Source organism: Triticum urartu, chromosome 1 (genome assembly GCF_003073215.2).
Source record: "Triticum urartu cultivar G1812 chromosome 1, Tu2.1, whole genome shotgun sequence".
Lineage (NCBI taxonomy): Eukaryota > Viridiplantae > Streptophyta > Magnoliopsida > Poales > Poaceae > Triticum > Triticum urartu.
Genome location: NC_053022.1, coordinates 487,176,029 through 487,191,792, shown reverse-complemented (window position 1 = coordinate 487,191,792; position 15,764 = coordinate 487,176,029).

Genomic DNA, 15,764 nt, shown 5'->3' with positions numbered 1-15,764 from the left:
TGGCTCGCGGTGCCAAGGTAAACACACGCACTACTCACTATCAAACATCTAGTGACGATGACTCTGATTGTGGTTCAAAACCCAGCTACAAAACACTTGCTAAAATTGCAACTGAACAACAGAAAGCTATGGAACATATTCAAAACTGTTAGACAGAAAGCGATGATCTGTTAGGTGCTGAAATGACTCGATCTGAATCCTTAATTGAAGACATAAAAAATCTTCACGTTAAGTATCAGGAACTTGAAAGTCGTCATGAAACTCTCTCAACAACTCATGAAAAGCTTTCCTATGATTATCTTCAAAGGAAGCAAGATCTTGAGAAATTGAGAGCGGTTCATGAAGATCTTCAAAAGGAAAACGAGTCACTTCACTCCAAACAGATCAGTCCCGCTCAGGAAGGATTTGAACCACCATGTCTTAAATGCATTGAGCGTGATAATGCTACTTCTGTTGCTGAATGTTCTACTGCTACTACTGTTGCAATATCTTCAACTGTTGATGTGGTAACTAACCCCTCTGCTGAGGATACCACTGCTATTGCTGATGAGAATGCTAGGTTGAAGACATTGCTTGAAACAGGGATGTACAAAAGTCTTAAAGGGCATCAGACACTATGTGATGTCCTCAAAAAGCAGATTCTGAACCGAAACCCGAGGAAAGAGGGTGTTGGGTTCGTAAGGAAAATGAATGCTGATGGCTCTTACTGGAAACCTGAGCAGTACCCCAAAACCATGTGGTTGCTGCAAAGGAACCTTCAGCAGATCCATCCAATCTATCTGGCTTCACCTTGTGCTAACCCCATTATCATTGATGAATCCTTTGATGCAAACTATATACTGTTTAAGAATCAGAATGGTGAAGTGTTTGCCAGGTACATTGGTACTAACTGCAGGAATGGACCGCCTATGAAGAAGATCTGGGTTCCGAAAAGGTGTCTGGAGAATCTTCCTGTGAATGTCATCATGACACCTCACGTGAAGAAGACAAACCTCAGACCAAAGGCTTCATACGTCCAAAGGCTTCATACAGACAGAGGACTCACCTGAGTCGCACTAACGCAAATGTTTTGCAGGGAAACCATACTCAGGCATATGAATATGAGAGCGGTTCATCAAACCGCCATGTTCATAAGACCAAGAACTATTCTGCTTATTCTTATGAGTACTATTGTCCGCCTGCAAGACTGTTTGCTAGGGCTCCAAAGCCAAAATTCTCAGATGCTGCACTTAGACTTATTGCTTCTCAGCCACCCTTGAAGATGTGGGTGGCTAAGAAAGCTTAACTCTCTTTTGCAGGGAAAGGTCTCCAGCAGAAAACCAAAATCGTCTGACGCTATTGCTGGGGACCTTAAACATCTTGTAGGGCGCAAGATCAAATGCCCGAATGGTCTTACTATGTACTTCGTTCCTGAATCGCTTGCTACTCTCCCTATTAGTCCTAATCTGGATCTAAGCTTTCATAACCCACTGGTTCGTCAAATGTTTTTGCTTCACAATGCTCTTGGTGAAGCCTATCCCCCTAACTGCACTGTAGGGTACGACACCAGCGTCTTCAGAATGGATTATTGATAGTGGGTGTACAAATCACATGACTGGCAAAAGAAGTCTTCTTATGGACTCAACCTTACGTCCATCCGACAAGAGCCACATCACATTTGCTGACACTGGTAAAAGTAAGGTATTGGGTCTAGGTAGAGTTGCAATCTCAAGGGATCAACACATGGATAAAGTCATGCTTGTTGAATCCCTTGGCTTCAACTTAATGTCTGTCTCAATGCTTTGCGATTTGAACATGATCGTAATATTTGGAAAATATCGTTGCCTTGTACTAATGGAATCTGACAAGTCTCTAGTGTTTGAAGGGTATCGAAAAGATGATTTGTACGTGTAGATTTCTCAGCAGGACCACAGCTTGCCATATGTCTTCTAGCAAAAGCTTCAGAATGCTGGCTCTGGCATCGGAGGCTTGGCATGCTGGCATGAGGAACCTCCACACCCTTGCGAAGAAGAAGCATGTCATAGGCATCGAGGGCGTCAAGTTCAAGAAAGACCACTTATGCGGTGCCTGTGAAGCAGGGAAGATGACGAGGGCCAAACATCCTTCGAAGACAATCATGACCACTACTCGACCCTTCGAACTGCTTCACATGGATCTTTTCGGTCCCACTCATTACTCAACTCTTACTACTACTGCATGCCTCTATGGCTTCGTTATTGTTGATGATTACCTAGATACACTTGGGTGCACATAATCCTTTACAAGACTGAAGTGCAGGATGTCTTCAGACGCTTCGCCAATCGAGCTATGAACAATTATGCGCAAGATAAAGCACATCAGAAGTGACAATGGCACTGAATTCAAGAACACTGGCCTTGATACATATCTTGATACCTTGGGCATCACACATGAATTCTCAGCCCCGTACACGCCACAGCAGAATGGCGTCGTCGAACGCAAGAACAGAACACTCATTGAGATGGCCAGAACGATGCTAGATGAATACAAGACCCCAAGAAAATTCTGGCCTGAAGCCATTGATACTGCATGCCATACAATCAATCGTGTTTATCTTCACAAGCTTCTGAACAAGACATCTTATGAGCTCCTTACTGGCAAGAAGCCAAATGTCAGTTACTTCAGAGTATTTGGCGCAAGGTGCTGGATCAAGGACCCACATCACACCTCAAAGTTTGCACCAAAAGCACATGAGGGTTTTATGCTTGGATATGGAAAGGATTCTCACTCCTACAGAGTCTTCAATCTCTTTCATACAAAGTGGTTGAAACAGTGGATGTGCGGTTCGATGAGACCAACGGTTCACAAAGAGAGCAACTGCCAAATGTGCTAGATGAAGTTCCATCCAGTGAATCAATCAAGCTAATGGGAACTGGAGAAATTATACCTTCTGAAGCTCATCCTGAAGAAGAACTTATCATCTAGCACCTGATCAATATGAAGACAATGCTCAGCCTGAAGACATTAATTCTAACAACGACAATGATCAGCAAGAGCAAAGTCTTCGCCCTGTACATCCTCGCGTTGCCAATGAAGTGCAGATTGAAAGAATAATTGATAGCATCAATGCACCCGGTCCACTCACTCGTTCAAGGGCAACTCAGCTAGCATATTTCTGTGGGCACTTCGCATTCGTCTCAATAACAGAACCCAAGAAAGTTGAAGAAGCCTTCATGGAACCTGAATGGATTCAAGCTATGCAAGAAGAGCTTCAATAGTTTGAGCTGAATAATGTATGGGAACTAGTTAAGCGTCCTGATCCACGGAAGCACAATATAATAGGCACCAAATGGATATACCGCAACAAGCAAGATGAGCATGGTCAAGTTGTCAGAAACAAAGCTCGTCTCGTTGCTCAAGGATATACTCAAGTGGAAGGCATTGACTTCGATGAAACATTTGCTCCTGTGGCTAGACTTGAAGCCATACGCATACTGCTGGCCTATGCAAATCATCACAACATACTTCTATATCAAATGGATGTGAAGAGTGCTTTTCTCAATGGCAAGGTTGAAGAAGAAGTGTATGTTGCACAACCGCCTGGCTTTGGAGATCCAAAACATCCTGACATGGTATACAAGCTCAACAAGGCACTGTATGGCCTCAAACAAGCTCCTCGGGCCTGGTATGACACACTCAAATACTTCCTGAAGAGCAAAGGCTTCATACCTGGTTCCCTAGACCCCACTCTCCTCACGAAGGCATATGATGGTGAACTGTTTGTGTGCCAAATATATGTGGATGACATTATCTTCGGCTGCATCAATCAGAAGTACAGTGAAGAGTTTGGATATATGATACATGGTATACAAGCTCAACAAGGCACTGTATGGCCTCAAACAAGCCCCTCGGGCCTGGTATGACACACTCAAGTACTTTCTGAAGAGCAAAGGCTTCATACCTGGTTCCCTAGATCCCACTTTCTTCACGAAGACATATGATGGTGAACTGTTTGTGTGCCAAATTTATGTGGATGACATTATCTTCGGCTGCACCAATCAGAAGTACAGTGAAGAGTTTGGCTATATGATGCAAGAGCAATATCAGATGTCTATGATGGGGGAGCTGAAGTTCTTCCTCGGTCTTCAAATACGACAACAATGCAACAACATCTTCATATCTCAAGATAAGTATCTCAAAGAGTGCCTGAAGAAGTTTGGTATGCAAGACTGCAAAGGCTTCACAACACCAATGCCAGCCAAACATCATCTGGGTCCCGACGACAATGGTAAAGAGTTCGATCAAAAGGTATACCGCTCCATGATTGGTTCTTTGCTTTATTTATGTGCATCTAGGCCAGATATTATGCTTAGTGTTTGCATGTGTGCTGGATTTCAAGCGGCACCAAATGAGTCGCATCACTTAGCTGTGAAGCGAATTCTTCGATATTTGGCTCACACCCCAACTCTCGGATTATGGTATCCAAAGAGCTCAGAGTTTGATCTGGTTGGATTCTCGGATGCTGATTATGCTGGTGACAAGGTTGATCGGAAGTCTACATCAGGCACATGCCACTTTCTGGGACGATCACTTGTCTGTTGGTCTTCAAAGAAGCAGAACTGTGTATCTCTCTCCACTGCTGAATCTGAATACATTGCTGTTGGATCTTGTTGCGCTCAGCTTCTGTGGATGAAGCAAACTCTCAAGGACTATGGCATTCATCTGAAGCAAGTGCCACTTTACTGCGACAACGAAAGCGCCATCAAGATTGCCAACAACCCAGTTCAGCACTCGAAGACAAAACACATTAAAATTCGTCATCACTTTCTCAGAGATCATGTTGTGAAGGAAGATATTGATATCATACACATCAACACTGAAGAGCAATTGGCAGATATCTTCACCAAGCCCTTGGATGAGAAGAGATTTTGCAAGTTACGGTGTGAGCTAAATATCCTGGAATCCTCAAATGTCCTGTGATCAGGCACACATCCTAACACTTGTGCATATTGATGACTTAGATGTGCAACACACGAAGTAACGTATATCTTCAATCAATGAAGACATACATTCTAAGTGTGAATACATTAATGTGGAATTTGACTTCAGAGCGCCACGATAATTGTGCACTGTGTCTGGGTCTAATACTTCCTATACGGTGGGTAACGCCACCCCCAAACGTTCTATTTTGAAGTGTTTCACTCATGGCGTTACCTTGCAATGTCTTCACATTTGATTTGGCTTCAATCTCAACATGTCTTCATGATTATCTTCACTATGTTGATTGTATAGATATATATATATACTAGTGTTCTGTCCTCTACAGCATTCACTTATAGCTATGTCTTCTTGTTTGAATCTTTTGAACTAAGTGAATGTGATCGGACCCTAACCTCTCTATGCTTTCTATCTCAAATTCTATCTCTCCAAGTCATATGCATTCTATTGAAACTATCGAATGTCTTCTCTGCGTCCTTGTCAGCAGAAGACACAGAGACAACCTTTAAGTCCGTTTTCAATGCTCATTTATCCACATGAAATCCGGAGAAGTAGGAACGACCACCTGACAATCCAGACGTGCGTGGGACGTGGAACTGCCCCCAAAATTCCGCATGATGGCCACGTATTACTCAGATGCGAATCGCCAGGGGGCACCTGTGTAATAGCACAGTGCCGCCCCTGTATCTATAAATACAAACTCACCGCGGTCATTATCTCTTCTTCCACCCTCGCACGAACCCTAGCGCCACCGCTAGCCCTCGACGACGCCGGCGACGAAGCGCTTCGCTGCCGCAACCTCTCCGACGCCGTCTTCACGCCGATCGCGGACATCGTCCTCTCCGCCGTTGCCGTAGGTGTCTTCCGTCGCCAAGTTAGGGCACGAAAGATTGAACTGCTTGGCCTCATCTCCCACTCCGTCTAGCAGTTCCAAGTGTGGTAAATAAAACTTCTTTTTACAGCCCCTTTTGATCCTATGGCTCTGTCACTTTCTACCATAAGAAGTTTCTATTCACACAAGTTGGATCTCTCTCAAACTGCATCTCATAACATGCCTAGTATATTCACTTGTGCTTCGCAAAGTAGTTAGATTCCTCACTTGTACTGATCTGTGGGTTCGTACAAATCTGGAACCAACTTCTTATCTGTGAGTGAATGTCTTCGCACGATGAGGTCAATGTCTTCTGAACTGATTTATCTTCAAAATCTTCTGAGAATGCATATGACCTCTTCCCCTTCCCTCGCACCTTAATGCTGTCACAGGTACATGTCCGTGGGAGAATCCTTTGGTTCTCATAGTCTGCATTCATTTGCAGAGTTCTTACAGCATCACATAAATTCTCCTGAAGCCAGTTCCTGTTGGTCCAGCAAGAGAAAGCCTTTGAAGCCTTTGAACATCTTGAAGCCTTTCAAGTTAAAGTTTATGGCTTCAGAGACAGCAGCAAGGAAGGGGGGCAGACAGCGTCGTGGCGGAACATCCAAAGATCTGCCTGATGAACTTGCAGAAATGTATAAAACAGATCCTGAAGAGAATTACGGTTAGCGCAAGACCCGAATCCAATGGATTCGATGCTATTGGGAAGAATAATGGTTCAAATACCGCTTCACAACCCAAGAGTATGCTGAGAAAAGTGCCATCAAAAGACCGTGGGGAGACATCCTATTCAAAAATCTTCTACCCAGGTCCAGAGATGAAGCCATTGCTCAAGGCTTCTATCCATGCATGGTCCGTGGGCCACAGCCTGATGATGCACATCCGTCGTCACTACTCTGGTGTCATGACACAATCTATTCAAGCGCAACTTCCAGTTTGCCCAAAACTCAGCGAAGCAGAACAAGAAGAAATTTGGGTTAGACTTCAACCCTGGTCCCTCAGCACCAAGGGCAGATGGCACATGAGAAGCAGAACCCAATGTCATCGGTCCATATGCCAACCTTGAAGGCCTCATTACCCGCATCTTGGTTCAAGGGACTGCAGTGAATGAGCCTCCCGCTGACTCTGAATCAGAAGAAGCTCCTGCAGTGCTGAAGCCCAAGAAGATGAAGAAGCCAAAAGCTTCAAAGCTGGCCCCTTCACCAAAAATCTCAAGGGCGAAGCCATTGGCAACTGCACCTCCTGAAGACAGTGTGCAGTCTGAAGACTTATCACGCGTCTCCAAGCCCCAGAAGGCCAAGATGCCTCAGCCACACACCGGCCAAGAGCTCACAGCTGTTGCCATTCTGCGCAATGACGCCATTGATCTATCAAGTGATGAAGATCTTGCAGATGACGCTCTTGAGCAACTCATCAAGAGCAAAGAAGAAGCAGAAATCTTCAATAATCTGCCTCTTTTTGATGTCGCTATCATCCACAACTTCATTGACGAGTGGTTTGACACGCCAAACATCAGCTTTGAAGATCTGCAGCTACCCATTGGCCTCAGTGTCGCCTTCCAAGGCGCCATTGCTTCAGAACTTGCCATTGCCCAGCGCATTGTTGAACTGAAGCAGAAGATTGATCATGAAAAGGCTCAGTTCAAGAAGCATATGGCCAAGCTCAGCGTGCAAGAAGTGAAAAACTTCAAGATCATGATGCACGAGCTCAAGGAAAACTTTCTGAAGAAGCGTGCAGGACTCAGGGTTCGTGTGAGCACATGAAGACTCTGGCTGACAGATGTGTGCAAGCCTACAACGAGGCTGAGAAGCGCAAGGCACTTGGGCGTCCTAGCATCGACCCCAGGATGGCCTCAAAGAAAAAGAAGAAGTCTGTTACAGCTGAACCCGAGGCACCAAGGCAGGAAGCAATTCCGATTGTCTTCCCAACTGCAATGACTGGCTCGAAGCCAAAGAGCCGGTCAACCGCTTCAGAGCTCAAGAAGACAAAAACTGCTGAGGCTGAAGCCAGGAAGAGGAAACACTCTGAAGCCTCTCCTACTGCCCCCTCTATGAAAAAGAGGAAGATCAAGAAAGCTCGGGCTGCTCCCACAGAGCCCTTGATAGTTGAACCCATCTCTATGGTTCATCCTGACGCAGAACGTCAACTGACAGTTCATGAGCCTGCTTCCACAGAGGCTCCTGAAGCTGAAGACATTCCAGCAGTCGATCCCATCGCTGCTGAAGACATTGGTCATCATGACAATGTAGAAGATGATGCAGTCATTCCTCAGCTTGAAAACAGCGAACTCATCAGCATTGGTCATCCATTGACGCCAATTGCATAGGATGCTTCATGGGCGGATCGCCCACAAGAGGAAGAAGACAATGAGGCCCAGCCCGCTCAATCTCCACAGGCATCGCCCGCGTTGCACAGGCTTCGCAAAGGTCCAAGGCCTCACGTCTCTGCTGAAGACATTCCGGCTGCATCAGCCGAAGATGAAGAAGTACCACAAGTCCCCTCGTCTCCCCAAGAAGCAGTTCTTACAGAGAACGTGCTTGTGTCCGACCCTCCAACTCTTCAAGTGGAGGATGAAAATCCCGAGGCTGCCACAACCAATAATGAAGCTAATGTGGATCCCTCCCCACCAAAAGCATCAGAAGACAGTGAAGCCACTGATCCTGACACTTCTGTTCCTGAGTCTGCTGCCGGTCCCCAATTTGACTACCATGTTGAGCACATGCCTCAAGTACAGAAGCCAATACCAAGACTGCCAAGGTTTCCAGGTCCTGCATCAGCACCTGGTTCCTTCAACATCAATGGCTTCAGGGCAGATAATACCTTCTTCAACAGCTCCAGGAACCCCTACTCAAGGGAAAGGATTTCATCAGATCAGTTCTGGAGCTATCCTCAGCGCAGCTACTACTCATGCATACTGTACAACCAAGGTCGCATCTTCCCACACAAGCGCCTTGATGTTGAAGCTATTGCTGGCCTGCCCTGTCTAGAAGAAGCGTTGGATTGCTTCAAGCAAGTGGGTCTGCTGCAGTTTGTTACTGATGAAGAGCATTGGAATGAAGAGCTGTTGCTACAATTCTATGCCACACTTCACATCAAAGGATACAACAGAGATCCGAAGACTTGGGTCCTGGAGTGGATGTCCGGCAATGTTCATCACGAAGCCAATGCATTTGATATCATTGAGCTCACTGGCCTGCCCACTCCTGGCAAATTCTTCGAGCAAGGCTGTCAGCTACACACTGAAGCTATTGAAAGCATCTTTCAGAGGCCTGAATCCAATATGAGTCAAATGCTCAGCATGATGAAGCCATTGCCTCAAGATGCTGCTTATCCCACAGAGTTCTTCGTTGAAGACCTTGAGTACCTGCCCAGAACCATCTATCACATCATCAGGCGGACTCTCTGGCCTATCAAAGGGCACTCTCCAAATGCCAAGATCGAGGGTGCAATGAAGACTCTGATATTCTGTATCCTTCATGGCAAATGTTTCAATGCACAGGACTTCTTCATACGCCAACTTGCTGCATCAGGCTCAGATCTGTTTGGTTTGAAGTTCTATGCCCCTTGGGTAATGAGGCTGATCAAACTTCACTCTGCAATCTTGTATCAGCCCTCAGCCCGCAACCATCGGATCTTCTTGCCAGATGTGGATATCTCTGCTGAAGCCATCTATCCTGAACCTGCCAAGCAACCTCTAAGTCTTCAGAATGCAGAACACCAGAGCTTCACTCAAAACATTGAAGGAATTGAAGCCATCTCTCGGGTGTATCCATTGGCTGGCACTACATGTGCACCACGCCCTGCTTCCACTGAAGCCACTGACAGCACAACTGCTCCAAGACCCAAGAAGCGCGCTCGTGTTCTCAATGACCGAGAGCTTCTTGTGGCCCTTCATCAAAAGCAGGATAGGCATCATGACTGGCTGAAGCGACAGATGAAAAGCCTCTTGGTGGATGTCAATCGCATTCGAAATATTGCCACCAAGAATGCCTTCGTTGCACATGAAACATGTCGACACACATGGAAAGGACTCTCGATGATGTGTTCTGAAGCTGATCTTCAAGAGGATGGCTTCAAAGAGCGATTCAAGTTTGACTCCACACCTCCTAGAAGGGCTGTGCTGCGAGGAACACCATCACTTGAAGACTCAGAGTTCTCTTCATCTGCTGCCACAGTGACTGCAAGAATTATCAGGGATGAAGACGATGCTACATCACCTCCACCTCCTTCAGCATGCGTCGACTCTGCACCAAGTTCTTCAGCACCGCCAAACACCACCACCGACCCTGCTGCTCATGGAAACGAGTAGAAAACGCTATGTCTTCAAACCTTTTTGGTCCTCACTGACAAAAGGGGGAGAAGCATATGAGGTTGATAGTCTTCAAGCGGGTCAATATGGGCGGGTGCTTTATTTTGCTATATTTTGCTTCGTGCTTACAACTCCCGTTTTGCTTCTTTGAGTTGTAACACTTAAACTCGATGATCGTCTGCTACTTGTTTGCCACCTTGTTTTGCGAAGATAAATTCCGCGTGTGCGATGATAAATTCCGCACTTAGATCATTCTGCAGACGTCCATTTTTCATTATGCATGTCATTATCTTCATATACTTTTACATGCATAGTGGATTGTCATCATAAGTTGAAGTGGATCTCCACGAGTACAACCTGCCATGTGCATTTGCATTCCAAAAGCAAATTACTTATATGCACATCTTCAGGGGGAGCCCTTGCAACTTATGAAGACAATTCCTTATCATTTAAAATTTCACAGACTATATTCCCCATTGAAAACTTCAACTAGTTTGTCATCAATCACCAAAAAGGGGGAGATTGTAAGTGCATCTAGTGCCACCCCTAGTTGGTTTTGGAGTATTGACGACAAACCTAGTTGAGGGACTAATGTGTTTGTGAGAATTGCAGGATAACACAGGTAGAAGTCCCTCATTGATTCAGTTTTACTACCAGAAATGACCCCTAAAAATGTACGAAGACATTGAAGTCAATGGTGGTATATGAAGATATTCACATTGAAGACTATGACAAGAGAAGACACCACGTGAAGCCTATGGAACTCGAAGACTTAGATCTTTCATAGTTCTTTTTCATTTGTGTTGAGTCATAGGAACCACCGTACTGCTAAGTGGGGTCCAAGAGAACCAGTCAGAACGACTGAAGTGATGCCTAATTCAAAAACCTATGTCTTCAAGTGAAGACTATGAGAGCAAATCTTGTCCAGAGTCGGACAAGTCAGCTTTGCTTGAAGCCCAAGTAAAGTTGCCATGTGAGTTTGAAATCTGACCGTTGGAACACGTGTCAGTTCCTTAGTGACCCAGGGTCATTTCGGACAAATCAGGTCGGGTTGCCAAGTGGCTATATATAGCCCACCCCCTACAACCATAAACGGTTGGCTGCTCAGATTTAGTGCACGGCTTTTGTCGTTTGAGAGCAACCCACCTCGAAGCCTTTGAGAGAAAATTCCTAGCGAGGAGAAAAGCCCTAACCACCCAGAGCCAGAGAACATTGGGCATCACTTAAGTCTTCTTGTCTGTGTGATCTGAAGACTTATTACACTTGAGGACTGTGAATCCTCCAGACGGTTAGGCGTCGCGTTCAGAGCATCCAAGAGACATTGTGGATTGCTAGTGAACGAAGTCTGTGAAGGTTTGGGAGTCTACCTTGAAGACTTACCAGAGTGATTGGGCTAGGACTATGTGACCTTAGCTCAAGGAGAATACGATGAGGACTTGGTGTCCTGAGCTGCGTGTTCAGGACTGGGTGTCCGGGACTGTGTGTCCTCAGGTTTAAATACCTAGCCGCTCCAACCAGACGTACAGTTGTTACAGCAACTGGAACTGGTACAACAAATCATCGTCTTCAACGAGTCACTGGTTTCATCTTCACTTCCTTTTACTTACTCTTACTCATTGTGAAGTCATTGCATGCTTGCTCTATCTTTTGTCTTCACAACGTGACTGTATGATCTATTTGGCTTCATAATATCTTCCTACCTGATCCTTATTACACTGCAGCTATTTGTCATTGTGCTTTCACTCTATTGAATACTTGACCATGGCTTGCCTAGTGTAATCTACCTTCCGCTGCATAGCAATAGGCATATCTCTACTGTTTGTCTTCATCATGTCCACGTTTTGAAGACTTTCATAAAAATCGCCTATTCACCCCCTCTAGTCGATATAACGCACTTTCACTGAGCAGTACCCCAAAACCACATGGGTTGCTGCAAAGGAACCTTCAGCAGATCCATCCAATCTATCTGGCTTCACTTGTGCTAACCCCATTGTCATTGATGAATCCTTTGATGCAAACTATAAACTGTTTAAGAATCAGAATGGTGAAGTGTTTGCCAGGTACATTGGTACTAACTGTAGGAATGGACCGCCTATGAAGAAGATCTGGGTGCCCAAAAGGTGTTTGGAAAATCTTCCTGTGAATGTCGTCATGACACCACAGATGAAGAAGACTAACCCCAGACAACAGGCTTCATACGGCCGAAAGGCTTCATACAGACAGAGGACTCACCTGAGTCGCACTAACGCAAATGTTTTGCAGGGAAACCATACTCAGGCCTATGAATATGAGTGCTGTTCATCGAACCGCCATGTTCATAAGACCAAGAACTATTCTGCTTATTCTTATGAGTACTATTGTCCGCCTGCAAGACTTTTTGCTAGGGCTCCAAAGCCAAAGTTCTCAGACGCTGCACTTAGACTTGTTGCTTCTAAGCCACCCTTGAAGATGTGGGTGGCTAAGAAAGCTTAACTCTCTTTTGCAGGGAAAGGTCTCCAGCAGAAAACCAAAATCGGCTGACGCTATTGCTGGGGATGAAAGTGCATTATATCGACTAGAGGGGGGTGAATAGGCGATTTTTATGAAAGTCTTCAAAAGATGGAAGTTTCGAAGACAAACGATAGAAATAAATCTATTACCACGCAGCGGAAGTTAGACTACACTAGGTAAACCATAGTCATGTATTCAATAAAGTGAAAGCACAATGACTAATAGCAGCTAGGTAGTAAGGATCAGGCAGGAAGATATTAAGAAGCCAAACAGATCACACAGTCACTCAGTGAAGACAAAAGATAGTGCAGACATACAATGACTTCACAAGGAGTAACAGTAAGTAAGGAGAAAGGAAGGATGAAACCAGTGACTCGTTGAAGACAATGATTTGTTGGACCAGTTCCAGTTGCTGTGACAACTGTACGTCTGGTTAGGGTGGCTAGGTATTTAAACCAAAGGACACATAGTCCCGGACTCCCAGTCCTGAACACGCAGCTCAGGACACCCAGTCCTCACCGTATTCCCCTTGAGCTAAGGTCACACAGACCTCGCCCAATCACTCTGGTAAGTCTTCAAGGTAGACTCCCAAACCTTCATAGACTTCATTCACCGACAATCCACAATGTCTCTTGGATGCTCAGAATGCAATGCCTAACCGGCTGGAGGATGCACAGTCCTCAAGTGTAATAAGTCTTCAGATCACTCAGACAAGAAGACTTAAGTGATGCCTAATTCTCTTTGGCTCTGGGTGGTTAGGGCTTTATCCTCGCAAGGAATTCTCTCTCAAAGGCTTCGAGGTGGGTTGCTCTCAAACGACAAAAGCCGTACTCTAAATCTGAGCAGCCAACCGTTTATGGTTGTAGGGGGTGGGCTATTTATAGCCACTAGGCAACCCGACCTGATTTGTCCGAAATGACCCTGGGTCACTAAGGAACTGACACGTGTTCCAACGGTCAGATTTCAAACTCACACGGCAACTTTACTTGGGCTACAAGCAAAGCTGACTTGTCCGACTCTGGACAAGATTTGCTCTCATAGTCTTCACTCAAAGACATAGGTTTTTGTTTAAGCATCACTTCAGTCATTCTGATTGGTTCTCTTGGACCCCACTTAACAGTACGGTGGTTCCTATGACTCAACACAGAAGAAAAAAGAACTACGAAAGATCTAAGTCTTCGAGCTCCATAGGCTTCATGCGATGTCTTCTCTTGTCATAGTCTTCAATGTGAATATCTTCATATACCACCTTTGACATCAATGTCTTCATACATTTTTAGGGGTCATCTTTGGTAGGAAAACCGAATCAATGAGGGACTTCTACCTGTGTTATCCTGCAATTCTCACAAACACATTAGTCCCTCAACTAGGTTTGTCGTCAATACTCCAAAACCAACTAGGGGTGGCACTAGATGCACTTACAATCTCCCCCTTTTGGTGATTGATGACAAACTAGCTGAAGTTTTCAACAGGGAATATAATATGTGAAATTGTAATGGATAAGGAATTGTCTTCATAAGTTGCAAGGGCTCCCCCTGAAGATGTGCATATAAGTAATTTGCTTTTGGAATGCAAATGCACATGGTAGGTTGTGCTTGTGGAGATCCACTTCAACTTATGATGACAATCCGCTATGCATGTGAAAGTATGTGAAGATAATGACATGCATAATGGAAAATGGACGTCTGCAAAATGATCTAAGTGCGGAATTTATCGTTGCACATGCGGAATTTATCATCGCAACACAAGGTAGCAAATAGGTAGCAGACGGCCATCAAGTTTAAGTGTTACAACTCAAAGAACCAAATGTTTTCAAACGAGAGTTGTAAGCATGAAGCAAAATATAAAACACCCGCCCATATGGACCCGCTTGAAGACTATCAAACTCATATGCTTCTCCCCCTTTTGTCAGTAAGGACCAAAAAGGTTTGAAGACATAGAGCATCTACTCGTTCCCATGAGGAGTAGGTGAAGCAGCAGGGTTGTCAGTGGTGTTTGGCGGTGCAGAAGAACTTGGAGCAGTGTCGACGTGTGCTGAAGGAGGTGGCGATGAAGTAGCATCGTCTTCATCCTCGATCACTCTGGCATTCACAGTTGCAGCAGAGGAAGAGAACTCAGAGTCTTCAAGTGATGGAGTTTGTCGCAGCACTGCCCTTCGAGGAGGTGTGGAGTCAAACTTGAATCGCTCAGAGAAGCCATCCTCTTGAAGATCATCTTCAGAACACAGCAGCGTCAGCCCTTTCCATGTGCGTCGAGAGGTTTCATGAGCAACAAAGGCGTTTTTGGTGGCAAGATTGCGAATGCAATTAACATCCACCAAGAGGCTTTGCATTTGACGCTTTAGCCAGTCATGATGCCTATCTTGTTTCTGATGAAGAGCCACCAAAAGCTCTCAGTCATTGAGAACACGAGTGCGCTTCTTGGGTCGTTGGGCAATGGTGCTGTCAGTGGCTTCAGTGGAAGCAGGGCGTGGTGCACATGTAGTGCCAGCCAATGGATACACCCGAGAGATGGCTTCAATTCCTTCAATGTTTTGAGTGAAGCTCTGGTGTTCTGCATTCTGAAGACTTAGAGGTTGCTTGGCAGGTTCAGGATAGATGGCTTCAGCAGAGATATCCACATCTGGCAAGAAGATCCGATGGTTGCGGGCTGAGGGCTGATACAAGATTGCAGAGTGAAGTTTGATCAGCCTCATTACCCAAGGGGCATAGAACTTCAAACCAAACAGATCTGAGCCTGATGCAGCAAGTTGGCGTATGAAGAAGTCCTGTGCATTGAAACATTTGCCATGAAGGATACAGAATATCAGAGTCTTCATTGCACCCTCGATCTTGGCATTTGGAGAGTGCCCTTTGATAGGCCAGAGAGTCCGCCTGATGATGTGATAGATGGTTCTGGGCAGGTACTCAAGGTCTTCAACGAAGAACTCTGTGGGATAAGCAGCATCTTGAGGCAATGGCTTCATCATGCTGAGCATTTGACTCATATTGGATTCAGGCCTCTGAAAGATGCTTTCAATAGCTTCAGTGTGTAGCTGACAGCCTTGCTCGAAGAATTTGCCAGGAGTGGGCAGGCCAGTGAGCTCAATGATATCAAATGCATTGGCTTCGTGATGAACATTGCCGGACATCCACT